Source organism: Anoplolepis gracilipes, chromosome 8 (genome assembly GCF_047496725.1).
Source record: "Anoplolepis gracilipes chromosome 8, ASM4749672v1, whole genome shotgun sequence".
Lineage (NCBI taxonomy): Eukaryota > Metazoa > Arthropoda > Insecta > Hymenoptera > Formicidae > Anoplolepis > Anoplolepis gracilipes.
In genome coordinates this window covers 12,001,792-12,027,132 of record NC_132977.1, presented here as the reverse complement: position 1 = coordinate 12,027,132, position 25,341 = coordinate 12,001,792, and the positions used below count along the sequence as shown (strand labels likewise).

At 26.5% G+C, this 25,341-nt stretch overlaps 1 protein-coding gene across 3 annotated transcripts in view; it reads right to left on the bottom strand.

The window, feature by feature from the left end:
- Con (leucine rich repeat protein connectin) overlaps positions 1-21,519 on the bottom strand; it is a 240,515-nt gene extending 218,996 nt beyond the window's left edge. For all 3 annotated transcript variants that reach the window (XM_072897622.1, XM_072897623.1, XM_072897624.1), the window contains exon 1: positions 21,383-21,519. The gene's annotated coding sequence lies outside the window, so the exon portion shown is untranslated. The remainder of the gene's footprint in view (positions 1-21,382) is intronic.
- Between the last annotated feature and the right edge of the window lie 3,822 nt (positions 21,520-25,341).

Genomic DNA, 25,341 nt, shown 5'->3' with positions numbered 1-25,341 from the left:
GTTTTAGTTTAGGCGTTATTTGTTAGTTTTAGTTTAGGAACGGAAATCATAAATGTTTAGGAATGCGAGTTGCGGCACGTAACACAACCTAACCTAACCTAACCTAACCTAACACACCACAATCTCCAAACCTAAAGCCTATCAATTTCTTTGGGAAGAACTCAAAATATACAAGGTGTCCGGTAATAACCGCCTCACCGCTCATGTACAGATAGAGCAGGTCAAACTGAATAGAAAAGTCCTCTACCATTTTTCGATTTTCGAAATAATTATCGAGAAATTAATTAACAAAGATTGACAAATCTGGGCGAGTACAAGCGCGCGGCGAGAAGGCCCATCCTACTGCTGCGCGGTTACTAGGCGCTCATTGAATGATAGAAGGAGCGGTCTACGACTGGAAATGGATGCGTATGAGTAGCGCGCCTAGTAACCGCGTAGCGGTGAGACGGCCTTCTCGCTGCGCGCGCTTTATTCGTGTGGATTCGCCGATCTTTTTTTAATTAATTTCTCGATAATTATTTCGAAAATCGAAAAATAGTAAAGGACTTTTCTACTCAGTTTGACCTGCTCTACCTGTATATGAGCGGTGAGGCGGTTATTACCGGACACCCTGATAAGATAGAAAAATTCGTACAACCTGCTCATCATCCGCTGCTAAGCTATGGCAACAGTTAGAACATGCGTGGACATCTCTACAACAAAATACTAACTGATTGAAAGAATGCCGTTTTCGAGGAAAAAAGCGTTTAGTATTTTTATATCAGAAATATTTAAAAAGATGAATTATTTTTGTTTTATTTAAGTTTACTATGTATTATTTAAGTTTTTATAATATAAAATAATTATTTAAATATAAAGCTATTCAATAAAAACATATTTTCCTTATAATCTCTGATCTTTTAATGATGTATCCAAACTTTTAATCGGCAGTGTATATACATACCTATGTGATTTATAGTACAGATTTCTAAAAACAAAAATTTATGCTTTTTATCAGTTAACTTTATCGAGATGTTCTCCATGTGCATGAACCCTTTGATCAAATTAATTATATTCCAGAATAACAAATATGTAACAACTGTATGTAAATTTATTCTCCAGGGGATCTCGCGATATAAGCTTATCATCTGCAACGATCTAAACGCAGTTTTCCACAGTTCACTGGCTTGTTGAAACTCGGTAAAGAAATTTTCGCAATAAAGAACAAAAGAGAGGATAATCAAAACTCCATAAAGGAACGGGGACAAGCTAAGAAACTATAAAGGTGCAAAGGAAAATGAAGACGGTTGATTGTGAGAAATCTCTGAGTACGTATCAAACTGGCTTACACACAGTCGTCGTTAGTTTCTTAGCACAGATAGAAACGTATAAATGTTGCCAGGATTAAATCCAACAAAGGATTCGCGGATTCCTTCCGAAAAAGAGACGACGCGACAGAAAGTTTATTCTGTTCACAAGGAACTTCTTCCCCGTCCTTTCAACTGAGAGAGAGAGAGAGAGAGAGAGAGAGAACGATGCCATAATAAAGTTATGAGATCGGAGGCCACATAAAATATACAATGCGAGTTATATCAAAGACTAATGTAATTAACATTTTGCTACGAAATTCGTACCTTTAATTAATGTTCGCTCGTTAGCAAACGTTAGAAACAGGCGAAATTCTGCTCTTACAAAGTATCCATACAGATAACGCGTATTTATTTGTTATACTGTTAATACTCATAAATCTGCAGTTAATTTATGTTCTGTAACTTATTAATAGAATTTAATAATTTCTTAATCAGATTGTTCTATCGTTTTTAATCGTTTACGTTTTAATAAAAGAATCTACTCTTGTTATTACTTTCAATTACATAAAATTAATAATAAAAATGATTAATTAATAATAAAAAAATTAAAAATATATTTTTATATCCTTGTACATACGTTATAAATAATAATTATATATTCTGATTTATTATAAAATTATTATTTACTAAATTTATTAAAATTAAATTAAAATTATGTATTTTTTATAAATTTGTATGTGTGCGTATTAAATTCTAATTATCAAGTATATTTGTCACTCTTATATATAATTTTATTATAAAACTCTATTTATTTATTTGTTAATTATTAATTTTTTTGTATCAGCTAAATACAATGTATTAATTAATTAACGTAAAATAATTAAATATAGAAAATTTGAGCTTAATTTACTTTCATCCTTTGCCTGCATATGAATGCATTTAAAGACATCGTTCAGGCTGATAAATTGGCGAAATCCATGGTATGCATAATTCGCTCCATCGCATGAGGAAATAAATTGATTATTCCCATTACAGGCGTCGTATAGAATCGCACGCGCCGATAAATTCTCTCTCGATATAGCGCACCGAAGGTATTCTGGTTTTCGACTTCAGAGTTAATTAAAATTTCCTTGCAATTTATAATTCGCGATTTCGATGCAAATGAACTCCCTCTCTCTCTCTCTCCTTTCTCCGCCTCCTTTCTCTTTTTCACTCTCTTTCTTTTTCTCTTTCTTCTTCCTTTATACTCGAGCACTCGAAAAATAGCTTTTTCCTCTTCATACATACTCCCCGAGTTAGTTATATTTGAAAAACACAGAAAGCTAAAGCATGCATACAGAGAAAAATGGATGCACGAAAAATAATATAAACAAGGAGAAAATAATACATTGTCGCTTTTCCTCGTAAGACTTCGTTGCATAAAAGTCACACATGCAAACATGCACAGATAATATAACACCATTGGTTTTATCTCTTAAAAAAGACTACTGAAATAAAATAAAAAAGTGCTATTTAAAGAGACAGGAAAAAAGGAAATAGCAAAAGAGAATGTATTTCTCTTTTTCCTATATAATTATTTGCATGAGAAAAAAATTTAATTTTAATTATCTTATAAACTATATTTTTCTAACAATAGATATTGATATTTACTTTAAAAAACGAAAAAAAAGGAGATAGATAGATAGATAGAGAGAGAGAGAGAGAGAGAGAGAGAGAGAGAGAGAGAGAGAGAGAGAGAGAGAGAGAGAAACTACAATATTAAATAAACTTCTTATATAAAAAAAATCTAAATTATTAATTTTTAAATTTTTACAAATAATAAACAAAGTTTTAGCAAATTTGAAAAAAATAGATCATTACTTTTACGTCATCATACTCTTTTCTTTTTAAATAATTTCTTACACAAGAGGAAAATTTGATTTTATTATTCATCTGTAGCTTTTTAATTGCTAAATTTTGTTACCTTATTTAATTATATCTCTCCAAAAGTATTGATAATTATATTAAAAACAAAAAAAAAGAGAGAGAAAGTACAATGTTAAATAAATTTCCTCTTAAATAAATAACTAAATGACACGAGTATTAGTTGCGAATCAATTCATATGAGTTGAAAGTTCCGTTTCGCGTTTCCATATTCCTGCCGTAAAGTTTCTAACGGAGTTCAGGTAGGTAGACCCCGTTGGGAGATCTCCATCTGGCAAGCTCGCCAGGTATGTATTTGCCTAACCCGAAACTGTTCCTGTCATGCTGCGAAATGCATTTCCAATCCTGGACAAATTTTTCCTCGTTTTGACTCGAAACTTTGCTCGCGAAACTGAATTTAATTTCAAGAAAATCTCCCTCTTACGTGTCATTATTATTTTATAAACATTGCCTAAAAAGTGATATGGAGGAAATGGAAAAAATCAGGATCTCTCTCTCTCTCTCTCTCTCTCTCTCTCTCTTTCTTTTTTTCTCTTTCTTAATAAAAATATTATTCTATGATATAGAATATATTTAATATTTTTGTCGGTTCAATCTTTTTTTTTGTTTTTTTAATAATTTATTTTTTAGAAATCTCAACAAAAATACTAAACTTCATCGAAAGTGTAAATTGCATTTCTCTCTCTCTCTTTGGAAAAAAATTTATGAAAAACCTACCAAACTCGAGAAAGGTTTTAGCAAAAGCGTTATTTCTAAAACCAATATTTAACTCTGTCCATCAGATTACGCGCTTTCTTGCCCTCAAAAGCTTCTCTTTTCATCCATTATGTGAGTTAAATTTTTGCAACAGCTTCAGTAAATCTCGCTCAGATCAATGAATTTTCACGTAAAAAATTTACAAATATCGAAAAAATATATAAAAGCGCCGAGTACAGAATGGTCAAAAGCACGCTCTGAAAAGACTAGTACAAAGAAACTAGAAAGATTCTGAATGAAGATCTACCTGGTAATCCGAGAAGATATACTGGAATGCTCTCGACGAGAATATAGAATGTCCTAGATTTACAGAGTCATACTTTACCTATAAATTTCTCGAAACACAAAAAGGGAACAAACGTATAAAACAACACGTATGCTTAAAAGAAAAAAAAACGTTTGTTGAAGGCTACACTTTATACTTAAAAAAAAAAACCACCTATTGAAGACTACACTTGAAATGTACAAATATTGTGAAGAATTTGAAGGAAAAAAATTTATTACAAAATTATTTTATACTTGTAACTCTCTTCGAGATATTTTTCGAATAATTAAACGAGTTTAAGGAAAATATAATTTTTTTTCGATGACATTTTACTTCATAACATGTCAAGACGCAACTACCGGAAAATGGAGGTAAAATGGACAATATTTTCATCAACGGCCGAATAAAAAAAATAGCGCACGAGAAAATCAACGACGCAAATCCGATTAATATACGTTCCCCTTCTTATCTCGCTCCCGTTTCCATCTTCTATGAATCACCGTTTAAAACGTCGCGTGCGCCAACACACCTTGAATTCAGTTTTCATTCGTCTCCCGATTGATACAAACGCGATCTGACGTCATTTACAAAAAACTTTAAGAGAGCTAAGAAAAGGTGAGACTTTTATCTAGTTTTTACACAGCAACTCTGTTTTCGTTTCATCTCACGCACGTTTATGTTACATCGCCGTTTCATATCCCATTTCCGTCTTATAATTTTTGTCACTTTGTGTGTTTTTTTAATATTTTTATTTTATTTTTCTTTCATCAATAAGCTTTTTTTTAATTTTTTTTTATTTTGTATTTTTCTATATTTACTCATTTATTTTACATTTTTATTTTATAAAATCAACATTAATAAATTTTTATTTTAATCTTTTAACATTCATAAGCTTTTTCCCCTTCTTGTTTGCATTTTTCTTTATTGAAATTTAATATAAAGTTTACATTTTTTGTGACGGAATAAAGTTAAACTTAAACTGACGTGTCGTCAATAAATTCGACAGATTGTATTTTGTGAGTGGAATTGACATACGTCAATATACACGTGTCTTTTTTTATAAAAAAGATATTTAGCTATTTATTAAATCATTGAAAATTGTTATATTGCATAATCTCATTCTCTCTTTCTCGTAAACTATTAATGCTAAGCTTTTATCACATAAAGTAAAAAAACCAGGGTGATTTTTTAATTTTTTACTCGAAATGAATATTCCAAATTCTTCCTAATTTGAGATATTATTTCTTTGTGATATATCATTTAATAGAATCATCGTCCATATCGAAACTTATAACAAACTTATACAAAGGCATAAAGTTACATTCAAATGATAAAAATAAGAAAAAAGGTTGAAAAACCGACTTTGTTTGATATAGGATGGAAGGAAGACAGTTTGATAAAATACGGGATCGAGCAAAATCGCGAGATTTCACGGCAAGTCAGTTCGTACGAAGAAGAAAAATCTATGGGATTGCATACCCGCACCTGTGGTTTCATTGGCGGCGAGCAGAGAAATATGGTTTTTAAACAAACATTTTCCTAGGTCAGCCACTCCAAAGCCATCATTCGCGCATGATCGATAACGATTGATCGCGCGCGTTCCAAGTATATAAATGTATACATATGTTTTAATATATAAAAAAATATAAGAATAATAAATACAAATATAAAAAATATTATGTGATAAATGGAACGAATATGCAGTCGCATTTTTATCAATAATAATATATCTTATTAATGATAATAAAAATAATAAAAATAAAGTTTTATTAAAAAATAATGGAGTCAATTTTATTATAATTTAAAAAAGAATAAAAATATGAGAATTTTATATGATAAAATATAGATATGTATTTATATAACTAAAAATTTGTAATTATTGATTTATAATATTTTTAATTATATTTTCTTTTATCGCCAAAGATATCTAAAATTTATAATCTTTTATTCTTAAAAAAACACCTGATGAAAAATATGATTTGATTAAATCTGTTTAAATATGTGACAAAAATATTTGTTCAAAATTTAAATCATTTTTAGCTTGTTGACAATTTTATTACAATTTTAAAAGATATTGAAAATATTAGAATTTTATAATAAAATTTTAACATTTTTATAAAATTTATAACTTATATTTATATTTTATCAAAATATCTAAACCAATTTTTTATGAATACAAAATTTGTCCCTTCTATTTAAAAAGTAAATTTATCAAAAAACAATTTACATGTAAAAATAAAGTATTATTAAAATCCTTTGAAAAGAAAGAAAATGTTAAAATTCCATTAAATAAAATTGTAGCGCTTATATTTGATCAAAAATAAAATTAAATTAAAATGATAATTAAAATTGTTTTAATCTTAATAATATACCCATCTTTTATAATAATATTTTTTAATATGAGAAACTTAAATGTACCTGATACTTGTGTAATAATTATTCACTTCCTTTCAAACTAAAACACATTTACTTGATTTTCCACATTTTATTCTATGCTCAAAAAGATGAAATGAACCGATAATAACGACAAATCACGTGCAAAGCTGTAAATTACTGGACGGGCGAGATTGTTTAAAACAATATATCGTCGAGGCAATGTCAATAATCAACAGACGGCTACTGTGTGTACATTTGAAGCGATCGAATGTCATTAAGCCATTTTTGGAATATATATATATATGTACATATTTGTCGACGCGTGCGATTATTCTCTTTTATGGCGACTTCTATATTTTACGAATATTAAATTGAACGATTATGTCATCAATTACAAAAATAACTAACGTGACGCAAGTAAAAATAAAGAGAAATCGGATTAATTATAATTTGATGAAATTGACGAAATTCCAATTTATAAAATGTTTTTACCATATCTAATAAAATAATTGTCCACATTATTATTAAAAATTATATTTATAAAAAGGAAAACTGTATTTTTATCATGAAGATTTTAATGATATACACATTATATTAATAAGAAAATGGAAAATTAAGTGAGAATTAATATTATTAATAATTAATAAATATATATTAAATTAATACTATATATAAATAAATAAGTAGATATACATATACTATAAAATATTAAAAAATATACTTATATACAATATTGTAAATTAATAATATTAATATTTAGAGTAATAGTAAAATTCAAATTTTATATACTTATAACGCGTTATAAAAAAATTAATCTCTTATTATTTCCCTATTAATATATTATACAGGTTATATAAAGAATAAAGAATTTTAATATTTGTCTTCAACGAATATAGAATCAGAAGACACACATATCTACACAGTACAGTTATTAAATAGGTAATTACGAGAAAAGTTATTAATGAAAATGAAAACAAAATTTATATGTTAAATATTCATAATAAATTATTAAATTAGCTAGAAAATTTTAATCTCATCGTATATCATATTGAATATCTTGCTGATTTATTTTAAAATGAAATTTACATGTATTAAATACGCGCAACAAAGTTCTATTTTATATTTGATTTAATGAAATTTAATTCTCTTTTAAAGCCTTTTTCAATTTTCCTATATCATATTATATGTATTAATATTTAAATTTAATAAATAATAAAATTACAAATGGAGACAATTTCCGTTAAAATAATCAAAATATAGGACGTTTAAAAAAAGGAACATTATTAATTTATATATCATGCAATTAGATAGATGAAAAAACTATAACTAGATACTATTAAATACATAACACTGCTTTTTCGATATATCACGACTAATTCAATGTAAAATTAATTTAATATAACAGAACCAAGATATTCTATATGATTATACAGAAATATAGATGCAACAGCAAATGTAGGTGCAATTTTATTAAAATGAAAAAATAAACATAAGTATATATAAAAAATTTAATAAGTAAAATGTCATTATTTAGATAAAAAATATGGCTTTATCGAATATTAATGATTAATTTGTTTTTTCTTTCTGCACTCTGATTATTTGAAAAAATAAAGAAGAAATATATAAATATTGAGGTATTAATTTATTTATGTAAAATTGCAGGATATTCGTTTCTGAATAAATAAGTATTTTTATTTTGTTTCTTTATAATGCTGAAATTTCATACTATTTGACGGAAATAATAATAATGATAATTCTGCCGAACTCTCGGCGAAATGGGAATCAAATATTCGTCGATTTCATCAAATTCGTCAAATCTCGTTGACGCGCGCTGTTTAAACAAACTACGCCTACTGAAATCAACAATGCGAAATGACAGAACCTAACCGCTACCGCGCGCGAGTGCGAGGCACGATTTTATTATATTAAATCACGGGTCATGTCACATGATCGCGACTGATAATGGATTTAAACCAGTGCATTCCGATCCAAATATTTATTCATTATTATAAATGAAAGGCGCGTCGTCGTTTGTAGAAATCAAACGGCGCGACGGTCGCCAGCGAAATACATAACTCGTTCGATATCCGAATTCAAAATATCGAGAATTATCGAGGGATTTACGTCGAATAGATTGAACAATAATCCGAGTCATTGGACGCGTTTCGAAATTGATGATCGTTATATTATCGGAAGTGCGCATCTCGCACATCGGTGAATGTGAAAGAAGAAAAACGCGAGATTGTCGAAAGGTAATGGAAAAAAATAACTTTGAAACTATAATTTAAAAAAGATTTTTCACATTTTTATAAATTGAAACAAAATTAATTCATTAATTAATTTTTTAATTCAAAATTATGTATATATATGTGTACGTGAATGCATTATTTTATTAAATCCGTAAAAAAGAAATAAACTTTTTGAATAAAAGAAACAATATTTTGACCATTTCTTAAACATTTTTTGCTAAGAAAGAAACGGTATTTTAACTGTTTCCTGTTAAACATTTTTTGTTAAAAAAAAAATCTATATTTTAAATTTTTTATTTTTTCTTCTATAACAAAAGAAAGTCTCCTTTAATGTTTTTCGACATTTCTACAAATCAGAAACATTTTCAGGAACCGCTTATAAAACGTTTCAAAGAAACATTTGTGAAACGTTTTTGAAACGAATACATGCTACCTGGATTAGTACGAAATCCACAGTACGCCGTCTCTATTGTAGAAGCACTCAATGAGAAAAATTTTTTCTTCAATGCTTAGCACGTTCATCCAAACTCGTATATTGGCTCAAATGAAACTGACGAATTTCAGGTATCGGATCCTAGTCAGCTAAATGACCGTTAAACTCGAGGAAGAAAAATATAACTGTTTCCTACTTTGAAATATTATATACGCTACACAAAAAAAAAAAAAAAAAAAAAAACCAAACGGCTACTTTCTTCCATATAAAAAAAAAGCCAATTCTCAAGTAGTTGCAACTTCCTTAAAACTAATCGGAATAAGATCAATAAAAAAACGTTTCAAAGCTTCAAGTTCCTAGTTTTAGAATCTTTAAATGAATTTTAATTCTTTCTAATCGTTACAAAATTATCTTGTAAGAAAGCGACGTCCGACGATTGAAGAAATTTTTCAAAAATTTGTCCAAGAATACCAAATTAAAAAAAAATCCTAGCACAATTTCATTAATTGGGTGTTAAAGAGCAGAGTTTTAGGTTTAATTTCTTTTTTTAACGAATATTCTTTAATTTTTTTTGCCGAGATATTCATTATTGAAACAAAATTGAGCTATTGATTTTGAATACTTATAACTAGTGAAAAAATGATCGTACAATAATCATTAAAAGAGCAATTTAAAGAGGAAAATTAGCACTTTAAAGTTCTTCACTTCTATTGTTTTTTCAATCATTATTCATTTTTAGAGCATAATTGTTATTTAAAAATCAAGTAAAAATTGTATTTTTATCTTTCTTTATTTAAATCAATGAAAGTTAACGAAAAAGCTAAAATTTTTACGAACTCTACAACATTTAAAAGTAAAAAACATTCCAGTTACTCGTACAAAAGGCGGAAGTGTTAAATTTATATATATATAAATTATATAGTGGATAAAGGTTTAAATCACGCAAACTTATCTGATTTCTGAGATATTAATGCAAACTCATTTGAGATATCACTTCAAAATTTTTTACTTTTTAAATTTGAAAAAAAATAGCTTAAGGATGTTTAGCACCTACAATCGGAGCAAAAAGTAGTCGAAATTGACGAATATATACTTTTCTCATATATCTTAATATATGATTATTACGAAGATTGCATAAAATCTTATTATTTATTTATAGCTAGAGTGTAGAAATGTATTTTCCAACTTCTGTTGCTTTTTTTCGGAGAATTTTCGTGTTTCTTAAATTATAATGAGAAACTTTTGTCATTGACGGTACCTCGATTTCAACATTACAGCATAAAATTTGAATTATAAAAATAAAAGAATTTACTCGTACAGAGTAATTTAAAATGTCAGAATAAAAATTATAATAGTGAATAAACAAAATATAGAAGATTTTTAACTATTTCTTTGATAAATTTAATAATTTGTCATTTCTCCGACAAGAAAGAAATGTGGCAACATGATAATTTTTCATAAGTTGAAAACGGCTTAAAAACGGACAGAAATAGAAATCTGATGATAATAGTATAACAGTCAGTTTAGTACCGAAAACAAAAGAGGATTAAGTACTCAAACAAAAAAACGTCAACAAAGAACCACGAATAACACACGGTACAAAAAACTAAAAACTTAATATAAGGATCAAAATAATGTCGAATCTCAGAAACCAGAAGAGTCCATAATCCGCTATTCAAAATGCATACAATTCAAGATTCTATCCAATGTGTAAAAATCAAAATAATCTAATGAGATGTAATCTTTTCGAAAACTTTACTCCTCTCCCTAATTAAAAAAAAAAAAAATAAACAAATAACAAATTGCTCTGATTAAAATATCGTTCAATAACAAGATTTTTTATATTTGCCAATTTATAAGATTTATTTCTTTAAAAAAAAATAGATAAATCTTATAAATTAGCAAATATTGTGAAAAATCTCGCTATTAAACGGTATTTTAGTTAGAGCAACTTATTAAGTAATATCATATTATTAAAAAATACATATCGTGAAGTACGTTTTTTGATCCTGCTCTCACTCGACTTGATTACTACGTCCCCTATCATAGCAGGATCCGGGGGCTCACTCGCGGAAGACAACGCAGTTCGTTAGGGGGAATAGGGAACGATACTCCAGCATTAATAAAACGGCACACTCACCGCCACAGCTATTCCATCGTGCACCCGTACATTTTTAACTCTAGAGGGATTACTCCTTTTATTTAATAATCGATTAATTCTCGAGATGTACGAATAATATAAGAAAAAATTTATATGTAATTTTCCTACCACCATACATTTTATTTTAACATTATACCTTTGAGTGGTAAAAATGTATATTAAAGATTAAAGATAAAAAGAGAGAAAAACGAAGTGTTGAGTATCGAGAAAATACGCAAAAACTGGCAACAATCGACTTGAAAGATCAACAGATTATACAGTAAAAAAGTAATAGACTGGGGGCAGATATAAAGCAGCACCGGGACATAATCTCTTATACACGAGATGAAAAACGAGTTTGATTTAGCTCCGACCAAGAGATATAACACGCGAATAAAACACAAAGAGATGCGGGGAAAAACAAAGATTAGCATATTCGTCCAGTCAGAACTTTAATTATTAAAATTGCACAAAAACATGGAAAAATAGAACCGATAATATGGTTCCGATGACAGAAGAGCGCATAATTTAATAGCATTTGAAAAACGGAATATACAGAAAATCGACGAAATGTATGGCATACATTTACGTCTTATTAAAACTGTTATCGTTTTCCAGACAGAATTGAAACGGTTCGTCGTTGAATCAACGTTGCGGAAAAAACGCCAAGAAAATTGTTCGGTGTAAGTATAAGAGATAGCGCGTCGCTTGGACTCGACATGATTTAATAAAAGAGTGAAATGGATGTGAAAAGTGTATCACGTTCTTGCGAATATGAAGTTATTTTTCGGTAAAACGCAATGCTATCTATTCAACTTAACGAAAATAGTGTTTAATATAAAGTATTCATACAACGGAATGATTTATATTTAAATTAAAATCAAGAGACAAATATTATGATAATGTATAAATATAATATAATTAAATTATATATATATATATATATATATATATATATATATATATATATATATATAATTATATATATATATATATACACACACACTACGAAAAAAAACTAAAAGGTCACTTTCTTTCATATAAAAAAAGCCAATTTTCAAATACTTACAACCCCAAAACTTGAAGTTTCTTAGAATCTTTAAATAAATTTCAATTCTTTCTATTCGTTACAAAATTACATTGTAAAAAAGTGATATCCGTCGATTAAACAAATTTTTCAAAAGTTTATCTAAAAATATTTTAAAAAATCCTAGGTGTTGTTACTTTAGTTGATTTTTAAGTAACAATTACGTTTTAAAAATAAATAATAATTGAAAAAACAATAGGAGTATTTTTAAGTGCTAACTTTCCTCCTTAAATTGTTTTTTTTTAATGATTATTGTACGATAATTTTTTTTACCAGTTATAAGCGTTCAAAGTCAATAGCTCGATTTTACTTTAATAATGAATATCTCGGCGAAAAAAAATCATAGAACATTCGTTGAAAAAAGAAATTAAAGCTAAAACTCTGCTCTTTAACATACAATTAATGAAATCATGCTAGGATATTTTTTAATTCTTGGACAAACTTTCGAAAAATGTTACGCCCGGGAGTTTTGCGATCGATATCTATCGATCTTGCGTGCGACATATTCGGCTTACGAGGATCGCGTCAAAACTCGGTTAGGGAAGTAACTTAGAAACTTTATTACAACACAACAAGATAACACCTATGGAAAAGAAGTTATTTAAAACGTAAAATCGCGGAGCCGTCAAAAATACGTACAAAATACCGCATTTATTGATAGGTGTTCAAATCTTTTTTGTTCAACCGACGGACGTCGCTTTTTACAATGTAATTTTGTAACGAATAGAAAAGATTGAAATTCATTTAAAGATTCTAAAACTAGAAACTTCAAGCTTTGCAACACTTTTTTATTGATCTTATTCCAATTATTTTTAAAGAAGTTGCAACTACTTGAAAATTGGCCTTTTTTATATGGAAGAACCCGACCCTTCAATTTTTTTGCATAATGCATAATACGCATTATTTAATATAATATATATTAATATACATATATTATATGCACATTATAATACATATTTAATATAATATAATTCACATATAATATATACATATATATATATATATATATATTTTTTTTTTTTCAGAACAATCATATTTTATATAATTTTATTAGATTAATAAAAAAATATGCCATACTTTATTAAATATGTATTATAATGTGTATGTAATATATGCAAATCTAAATGTACGTCTTATTTTTAAATAAATCAGCATTATCTATTGTATTATATTACTAACTTTAAATTCTTAAAATATCAAACTTTCAAGCACTGGCTTAATTATTAAATATTATGTTAATTAATTAATTATTATAGATTAATTATTAAATATTAAATATATATTAATTATTTAATAACTATTCAATTCTTATACTAATTTGAGATGTTCAAAAACAATTGATTTAACTGTAAAATTCTTTATAATTACAATCTTAGAGTAATATACTCATAAATTTTTTAGTATTAGCAAATGCTAACCAGAAAAATTATTAATAATATATTTAATTATATTACAATATATTTTATAGTATTATATATAAAATATATTTATTGTATAGTATATAAAAATATTTTCTGTAATAAAAGAAAACTATACGTGCTTTTATAAAATATTTGTATGTTATAAAAGAGAGAAACAGAGAGATAAAAAAAGAATTAAAAATTAAACTGCCTTCATTACACAAACAAAACGCACAATCATGCACTCATAAATTTGGAAAAAAGGGCTTGGCAAACTTCAAAATGCAGTCACATCAAGCTCCGTGAGAAAGTATCTGCAAAGAATACAAAAGGGGACTTTTTGTACGCGAAAGGGAAAGGGATGATGGGATAATATCAGCAACATATCCATAAGGGCTAACACATATGCTATTTCCAGCTCTATAGTACGCATTATGACACTGATTAGTGTCATATATTCTCATTTTCACCGTTTAGGATTATCTCACGCGGACCTCTATTATCCTCCTGATATAATAAGTACATATTTTAAGTTCATTTAAGCTCCCATCAACGTGTGTCAAATCCGTCTCCCCCCAATCGAATAATCGATGAACAAACAATCTATATAATACTATCTCCCCCATTCTGTTTCTTCTTATATAATATACAGAATCTCACATAATTCATGTTAATTTTCATGACACATTCCCTTTAAAATTTTCCTTATAAAGATTAGATAAGTTATTGAGTTTTTTTTTCTTCTTGCCTTTAGGAATTATATTATTTTTGAACAATGCTTTTCAAATTGCTAGTAATATTTGTAAAAATACCTTCGCAAACAAATAGAATAAAAATAAAATAATATTTTCTTATATTAATATCTATATATTATTTCACCAAATTTGAAAACATGGAAAAAATAATCGTTTTAAGAAATAAAAATAAAAGCAACAATAAATAAGTCATTCGTGTTCATGTGATTGTATGCGTGTATAATTTTAAACCTTTAAAATTTGTTACAAAATTTTTACAATAATACAAATAACTTTCCATGCTAAAAAACACTTAAAGCAATAAAAATATAAATAAAAAAAACAGCAATATATAAAATTTTATTTATCTTTTAAACAGTGAAGGAATAAAATTGTGAGAGAACACAAATAACGTATGTGATATTACAGATAATATTTTTAAAAAGTAAAAAAAATTTCTATGTGTATATGTGTGCGCTAATTTTTTTAACACATTTATGCATGTACAAAAACTGTTCGTCTCTAGTAAAGTTATTCACAATTTTTTAAATTAATATAATCAGATAAGAAAAAATAATATTGTATATAAAACTATATTTGTGTTTCAAACAACAGTAAAAGTTTTGCCGAAACATCTTGTTTCTTAGTAGTAAGAAATTAAAATAATCTCGAGTTTTTTAATGAAATAATTAGATAATCTTTTTATACAAAACGAATTCTTAATTATTTTGCATGTATAAGTATTAAAAGACAAGAAAGATGTCAAAAATGTGAATAACTTATAAAATATTTTATAATTTATTTTAATATTTTTGTTATGACAAAATATGTAATATCTTTAAAAGTACTTACTTTTGGATAATATTAATTTAATATTTTTATAAATTAAAATAAAGTTATTAAAAAATTGATAACTTGGTAACTTATGACATATTTCATGATTTATTTTAACATTTATATTATATGTGATATGAAATATGTAGGTATATGATGGTGTTTCATAATATCTCATAAAATAATCATGATATTTCATAATCTAAAATATTTATTTTGTAATTATATTAATTTAATACTTTTATATATAGAATAATAAAATAAATTAGTAAAAAAATTATTACATTTTTTTTAAATACAATTGCATGTTGCAGATTCAGATTCATTATAAAAATATAAGAATGTGAATTTTTTTAATTGATTTTTTTCCATAGATAAATAGATCATTTTTAAATATTTAAGAGCCAATGTCGGTTAACTTTAACCTCGGGTTAAACTATATCTTTGTCTCTTTCAGATAAATTCAAGAGAAAGAAATAAACATATAATTTGACCCGAGGTTAAAGTTAACCGACGTTGGTGAAATCGGTCCTAAATAATTTAACCTTTTGAAAAACTTAATTATTAATTCCTTACATTTTTAATCTCTTTTTTTTTAACTTTAAGTCTAAACTTAAATATTCTTTAAATTATTTCTTTTTATTTGCGTACATAAAATCATATTTTTTTATACGAATTATCTTTTGTATCGTGTATTTTGTCCTATAAATATTTATTTAAAAAAATAAGTACTACTAAAAGAAAAGTGTTTAATTCTTTTTTAACTTTTTCAAAATGTGATAAAATTTAGAAATTTCAAATTAGAATATATAAATTACAGTGGAATTTCAGAAAAAAAATGTAAAAGAAATAATATTATTAAATAAGATAAAGGCATAAAAGAATTTAATTCTTTGTAAAATATTACATTACGTTTCGACCCTTGGTTTGGATCTTCTTCAGATGTTCGAGTTCTGAGAAAAGAACAATTGTTCTGATCTGTTTAAAAATAATAATAGTCGCCAGTAGTTTTTTTTTAAACAGCGAAACAATCTAAAATGTCGACCTGACTGGCAAAGGATATAGAGAACAATTGTTCTTATCTCAGAACTCAAACATCTGAAGAAGACCCAAACCAAGGGTCGAAACGTAATATAATATTTTACAAAGAATTAAATAAATATCCTTTGCTAGTCAGGTCGACATTTAAGATTGTTTCACTGTTTTTAAAAAAACTACTGGCGATTATTATTATTTCTACTTTTGTTTGTATAAAAGAGTAATATAATAGAAAATAATTAAAAAATTTTTACATTACATGTAGTTTTATAGCCTTTATAGTGACTTTAATGATGATAATCAGTTAAATATATCTCATCTTAGCAATTTTATTATCATCGTTTAATCTGTACTTTGCATTAGATATTTATTGCGAGTTTTACTGAATGCTGAGATCCAATAATATTAGCTGATATATACCAGATTATGAAACAAAATGTAAATAAAATTTTATATATTAATATGATTCAATTTTAATCTTTCTATTTGACAAAATTAAAAAGAAATTATATTATGTTAAATAAGATTAGTATAATAAACAAAAACAACAAAAATTTTTTCATTTTGTTATAAAAGATATTAAATATATTATTATAAAAAATGTGCACAAAGTTATAATCAATAGAAAATATCATATAATAAAAATCACATAATTTTATATAATTCTATCAAATCATATAATTTTACCGTGTTTGAAAAAGTTAAATAATAAATTTTTATACTTTCATTAAATAATGAATTATTAATTTTCACATTATCAATTCTTTTAGATTGATAAAATTTGATAGAAATTTCAAGCAAAATTTGTGTAATACATTAATAATAAACTTTGTTTAATTATGGAATGAATTATTTTTGTTTAAATATAAAGAAATTTTCTCTTCAGAGAAATTTAAAAGCGAAAGAATACTTTAAAATATTCATTATCAAATATTTCATTCATTGTGTTCTGTCACTAACATCTCAGAGAGCATAATGCTGTCTAAAAATAACTAAAACTCGAGATATTTCTGTCAAAGATATTTTTTAACGAGAGAATTTAGTCAACGGAAAAATGACTTCAAAATGGCTCATGTGGCAATTGAGCCGCTAATAAGCTTGTCCACATGACGATTGAAGACGACTAAATGTAGACATTTTTAGTAGTCTTTAAGGTTTCTTTTTATAATTGCTTAAAAAACTTCTTCGCTACATTATAATATTTTCTTTTAGACATTTGTTTGTTTTAATTAGGTCAGGTTTTAAAATATAAAAATATATAATTTATAAAGAATAGATCTCTTAAGGTGCAAATGCGCATTACAGAATATAGTCAAAATTTATTTATATAAAAATATATAATTTAAAAATATATATATATATATACATATATATATATATTTTCTCCGCAATTAAACTGAAACTAGAAATGTTACAATTTTATTAGTCACTCTTTTATCAGTTTTTTCATGATTCAATCCTAAATACAAAATAGGTGTCGCATAGCGATAAGAAAATGAATTCTTTTCTTAGTTGAAAAGGTATCTTTTAGTCATCTTTTTACTTTGTCAAAACAAAACTATAAAAAGATAAAAAAGATGACAAAAGCTATTTTTTGTGCCTTTTTCGGCAAGAAAGGTATTTTACAGACATCTTTCCGCTTTCTAAAAAAGATACCTTAAGAAAGACATTCTCTCGTCATCTTTTAGTATTATGTGCTCTGGAATATGAAGTATCCATTTTGCGAACAACGGGGGGCCCATTATGGAAATCCGATCATCATCATTACGTATTTATGTCAGATATTTGAATTTAGTTTCATAGGATTCTATAATAGAATTATATTCGATAATATTACGGCGTCGATAATTTATATTGATAGATCCCGAATAACGGAGAGAAATGATAAATGTTGAAAATAGAATCTCGTCTTGCTTATTATTCAATGTAATTTGAATAATACATATGTGTGAAGCCGACCCTTTCGATAATCCATATGTAATATCACGCCAAAAGTGCACATGGTATCCTGGTATTAAAACAGGGAAAGGGACTGCAAAAAGGTCATCGAACTATATTCTTTGCCCACTCGACGAATACAATTATATTGGCAAACGACGCGACATGCAACGAATCGTCGTTCTCGTGCACGCATGCACACGCATGACATACACGCACCTTTTTCCATGTTATCTTATTTATTTTCTTATCTCATTCATTTTAAATCATATTTTTCCTAAAATGTAAAATCGGGTTTTCTTCTATTAATTTTTAATTAAAAATAAAATAAAAATAAAATATTTCCTTTTTCAGAGTCTCAGAATTTTGATAGGCTCAAACGAAACATCTTTCCACGTGGAAACTTCGCCGACTCGTGATAAAGGTAGAAATTAATTTACGCTGACCAGACAATTGATTATACTATAATATATATTAAAGTAAATTTTGACAACAAACTTCATTAAACTATTAATTTTAATAAGTTTTGTTAGTTAATTATTCTTAATAACGAGAAATATTGAATTATTAAAAAATTTTTCAATTTTTTTTCGAAAAAAAATATACATATATATGAAATAAAATAAAAGAAACTTTCCAAACAACCTAATATTCATCAGAATAAATAATTAAATTAATATAATTTTCTGTGAGTAATATTACATAATGATATATTATATTATATTAAATAATAATAAATAACGCGAGACCACTATATATGTATATATTACGAATTCAGAAAAAAAAGTCGTACAACATATCAGAACTTAATCGAAAACCGAATTGTATCGAAAAATATTATTAGCCAATTTCTAATAAAAAAGTTAAAGTTGGCGAGAAAGGATTGAATATTTAAAGAAAACGCTGTCCGTTTCTGCCATACTTTCCACACTTTTTGTGCATTCTTTCACTTTTTTCCCTTCGAAGCTTGTCAAATATACAAAGGTGTCTCGTGATATAAAAGCTATACTTCCTTTCAACCGCACAGATTCCTCGACCATTGTCGAGTCGATCTTTCCTTCACAAAAATGTTTTTGACGAGTTATTTTCTAAGAGACATAAAATCGAAAATGAAAAACTTTCTGCAAGACACATTCATTTGTTATTAAAATATAACGAAACTTCAAACAATTTTGCACTTTATTCCCAAATAACTTTTAGTTATTATTTTACTTTATATTTTTATTTTATTATTTATTTATTACTTTTTTTATACATTTAGTTTCTGAGAGATATATTCAAGATTAAATAATTGTAAATACTAAGATATTAACATTGTTCGCGAGTTAAGCAAAATTAGCTAGTGGGGGGAGTTCCGCGATTGTCGGGAGTGAAGGAGAGTCGGAACACAGCACTAGGTGTATTCTGAGGCAAACTGGTGACGAACGCGACTTGTAATCTACACACACTTTAATAAAAGATTCAAATTAACACAGGTATATTTACAATATTTACAGTTTGAGTAGCGTAATCGAGACAGATCGGTCAATCCGCGAGATTTCGCTTAGAGGCGATCGAAGTCGCGAGCTACGACGTGACAAAAAAAGAAGCGGCCTGCTGGAGATAAATCGAGCCGCGAGACCGACGCGAGCAGCGGATGTCGCAATTGTTATTATTTCGCGCGAGCTACGTGAAGACAATTTGCGATATCCTATTGCGAACGATGCTTAGAAAGCAGCATGGATCGTTTCGGTGGTCGACCTTTTATATCTTTGGATTCTTCTAGAAGATTCTTGACTTTTCTAAATCTGACGACACTACCGGTGGCAGTTTTTGCCTGTTTTGAGGTAGTCGGATTGTTTATTAGCATCTTCAAGGACTCCATTACCTGGTGTTGTTATTTGTTATTGCTCCGAGTTTGTTATCTCGGGCCTCGAACAATAGCGGAGCGGCGGCCTGAGATCGGGCGTCCGAAGACGCGAATAATTCGGAGAGACGCTCTTAATTGGTGACGAGCGATTAGCGGGAGCGATGCTACCCCTGTGTTATTTATGATTTCGAATAAACATTGTAATATTATATTAAAGCAAAAGCATAAATTTATATTAATTTATAGAATAGTTAATAAAATAAAGCTTATATATATATATATATATATATATATATATATATATATAATTCATACATATAGTATAGTTTAAAAAATATAATTTATAAACTATAGCTCATATAGTTAAATTATATCAGTTTATAAAATATAGAGGATTGAAAGTCAAATAATTATAAAAAATTGCATCTGATATCAAATTTTTAATTTTAATCTACGGAAAAATTGTTTCATTAAATATAATTACAGAAAAAACAATTGTCAAGTTTGTCAATTCTTTCAAATCTTGATTTGATATTAAATTTGATATTAAAATTTCTATTGCAAAATTAAATGTTAAATGTACAATAAATATATTAAATATATGCTAGATATAATGCATAACAGAATTGTCAGATCACAGAATTATATAAAAATAAAATAAGATATTTGTATACAAACAATTTTATTTCTAATGATTTCTTTTTAAATAGCTATATTAAAGAGAGAGAGAGAGAGAGAAAAAGAGAAAAGGAATAATGTGTTTCTATACATAATTGCGGTCAATTAGTAAGAAGCTCTACAGTTTAGAAGTTATATGACTGATTCGAGACATTCTATAAATATATTTATGTCAATCACTAATATAAAAAAAGCTGATTAAAATCCGAAACATAAGTAATAATACTTGTCAATTTATAATATTTCATTTTGATTTATATAAAATAATAATGTAATTATAAAAAAATATAACTAAGACAAAAAATTCCTTCAACATTATTGTAATTTATTGGTCAGGCTTGTCGAAAGTTACATTTATTTCATTAAGATAAAAAAAGAGATACCAAAACTCACCAATCATCCGCGTCGTGCAGTCACAATTCGCGTCACAATCGGCTCGGATCGCGTTTTGATTGTACATGCGCCCGATATTCGCGAAGCATATAACCGAGACCCGAAAAGAGAGATGCGCGTCCGCTCGCATCTAAAGTGCAACTTAAACCGTAACCCGCGCTTTGCCATCGGCCACCGGCGACGGACCTGCGCAGATACGATAAGGGGAAGGGGTCGTCCTCCTGTGCGGCACCAGACGGAGCCAGTGCGTTATCGGTGACAATATGTTCAGATTGCTATATTATCGACGAGATAAAGGTAAATGACAGATCCAGAATTTAACAATTGCGGGTAAGTTTTTAATTCTTTGAAAAAGATAACTATATGATTGACTGTTGATAATTAAGATTACTTATTTATATTTTATATCGTGCATAATCCCAAATAGCACATATTCGTTTCAAAAACGTTTCACAAATGTTTCTGCGAAATGTTTTAGAACCGGCTTTTAAAAACGTTTCTGATTGGTTAAAATGTCCACTTAAAAAACGTTAAGGAAAACGTCATTTTCTAACAAAAAAAAAACGTTTAAGAAACTGTCAAAATACGGTTTTTTTCCTTTATTTGTGAAAAATATGTTTATTCACAGATTCAATAAAATAATGCATATATGGATATAATTCATCTCTTTTCATCATGTTCTGAATCTCTTGTCGAGATTACATCACAAATCAAACTGACAAAAAAGAAATAATTTAAATTATACTTTTAATACCTGTTCTTTTAGGCTTTATATATGTTATGAAAACTTGAATACGAGTTATACACGCCACGTAGCGACAAACAAAGGAACACGTATATTATAAAATAGATCTTTTTTGTCTTGTCAAAAAAATGATCAAAAAGACATCTTTTCGTCGACTAAAATTAATTATGACTTTTAGAAGACATATTTTAAAAAAGCTATTTTATTATTGTATAAAATGAGAGAAATTAAATGTTTTCCTTTAAATATATAAAAGTTAAATATATCATTTTGTATACATATCACTTTTTTAAACTTGACTTCTAATTACTATCTGTATTATGTAAAATTTATTCCAATATTATACCTATAAAAAAATTTATTTACACTTTATACATGTAACTTTATAATTTAATTTAAATAAAACTTATATATAAAATATATATAATTTAATATATATATATATATATATTATAGTATATATAAATAGGTCTGCCTATATACAATTTAAATTATTTAAAATTTAAATTGTATATAGGCAGATCTATTTATATATATATATATATATATATATTTTAAAAATAAGATAATTTTATGTTTATGTACAATAATTATCAATTTATATACATATAAAATAAATTAAAAGTTATTTAAATTTATAAAATATACGTAATTATGCATATGTAATTATGTTATATTACAAAAAATACGTAATTTTAATAATTTTCTAAAATTTAAAATCAATTTTCTCTTGCAAATTAAGTGTTGTATTATATAATGGATAACAATAACTTTAGAACTGACAAATAATTTATTTTATTAGGTCAAGTAAAAAATATTTAGGGAACAAGTTAAGAAATCAATTGTGTTCAGTTCTACTTAAGTTCTATAAGCGATTTCTGTGATTTTGACAAAGTAAATAATTTACTTCTATTAATTGTATGCAATGTAAAAACAATGTAAAAACAAAAAAAATTATTTTACATTCTTATACGTTTACAAAAACTGTTCTATATGTCTTATCTATCCTCTTCTTTCATTTATACAAATATTTAATTTGTAAATATTTAATTTAAATCTTCATATACTTAATAATTTTATACTTAATTTACATCTTTATTTATAAATACTTAATTTATATCTTTGTACAAATGATTTTTATACAAAATTGCAAACTTTTTTAACAATTCCTGGATTTCTTTAATTTATTAATAGGCATTTTTTTATATAATATATATATATATATATATATATATATATATATATATATATATATACATATATATATAAAGTATTTGTATTAATCAGTTACTTCTTAAAAACTTAATGTTATATTTTTTATAATTATGTTTTTCATAAATTTTCAATAAATTACATATAAACAAATATACAATAAGAAAACCTAAATTAAAGAAATCCAAAAATTTTTTATAAATTTTTTGTTAACATCTTTTCTGTTAATTTTCTTTTTAATAAACAAAAGTGACGACTCTCTTAAATAATTTTAAAAGATTATTCAATATCATCATTTTAATACACACATGTATGTACATATATATATATATATATATATATATATATATATATATATATATATATATATATATATATATATATATGAAGATTAAGGTCAAAGTTGTTACACTGAAGTAAACATTTAGATAAATGATAAATAAGAATGATTTAATTTTCGCATATATTAATTGCTTAAAAAATACATTTAAAAATGCTTGATTTTCCTATAGAATGTACTTTTAAACATAATTAATCTGTTGCATTTTAATAGTAAAACAATAACAGCAAAATTATCGCGGAATATTTGTTAAAATATTAATTATCAATGCTGTCATACAAATTGTATAAGCGAATAGTATATCTATTATTATTTTATACATATAAATATAATATTTTTATAATTATACATATAAATAGTGAAAATGTTTTTTCTTAATATATAAAATATATACATATATCAATGCATAAATAAATATGTTGTATATTTTCTACATTTATTTTAGAAAAAATACTTATGTAATAGCCTTGACAACTTAATATGTTATCACATTTTAATACCAATATTTTGTCACTATTATTATTATTATTACATTAATATTAATATTTTCAAGTTGCTATTATTATTGTCAAACGTCAAAAATGTCTTCACTTTTGGTTTAGATTTTTACGAATCGCACGCATCGTGTCTAGATATTTATATATTATGACTATTGATTTTAACAATAAGATGAATCGGTAATTTTATAACAAATAATTTGACAACATTTGTTTGTCTTGTTAAGATAAAATATAAAGTTAAGAAAACGTGACATATAACGTTGGTCTCTTATTCGATAATAATAACATTACTAATTCTTTTCATAACTTTTAACAACAGTATATCATAATGTATGAATCTCGAGAAACAATGTGTTTGACTTGAAAATGTCTTTGAAAATAAAAGGTATTTCAGGCGCTTTCCTCTCTATTGTATATGCATTTCATCTATATATTTTTTATACAAAAACAAGAAACATATAAATATTTTATTTATTTTTTTCAATTATTAGTTTTATATATTATCATATAATTATATTAGTAAAATATTAGAAAGTTTATTCTTTTCAATTATACGTCTGCATTTATTTTTACACATGCATTTTCCTTTCTTCTCTTTTTTTTATTTCTTTACTAAAATAAATAAATAAATAAATAAACATAGATTATCATACTAAATAATATTATCAGAGTAAATCTGTAAAAAATCTATTAAATCTGGTAATAATAAAATTAAATAATATAATATTAATTATTATATTTTATTTTGATAATAATTATTGTTTTAGCATAAAAAACCACGGTCATAATTATAATAACAAATTTCCACGATCTCGTAAATTCATTTTTCTCACATTGCGTTTGACCTGAATCTTCACTTGAGATTCGAATTGCGCGCCGCAACAACAAGCCGCGTACACGACACGACAAATTTAAGATGGCGTTGGAAGTCGCTGATTACAACGCCATCGCCGCATTCGATTCTCTATAAGGGGTCGGGGCGGGGTGTTGCTGACGTCACGCTCGGCAATGTTCGCCTACACTCGACTGGCCCCGATCTTGCCCGAACGGGTCAATGTCTGAGGAGGAGACGAAGTCGAAAAATTCAATGGTCGGTGTGGTGTTACCGTGCTGCTGCTGCTTAACGACCAGGCAGAAAAGTAATCGCTGATCGCGTCGAGTA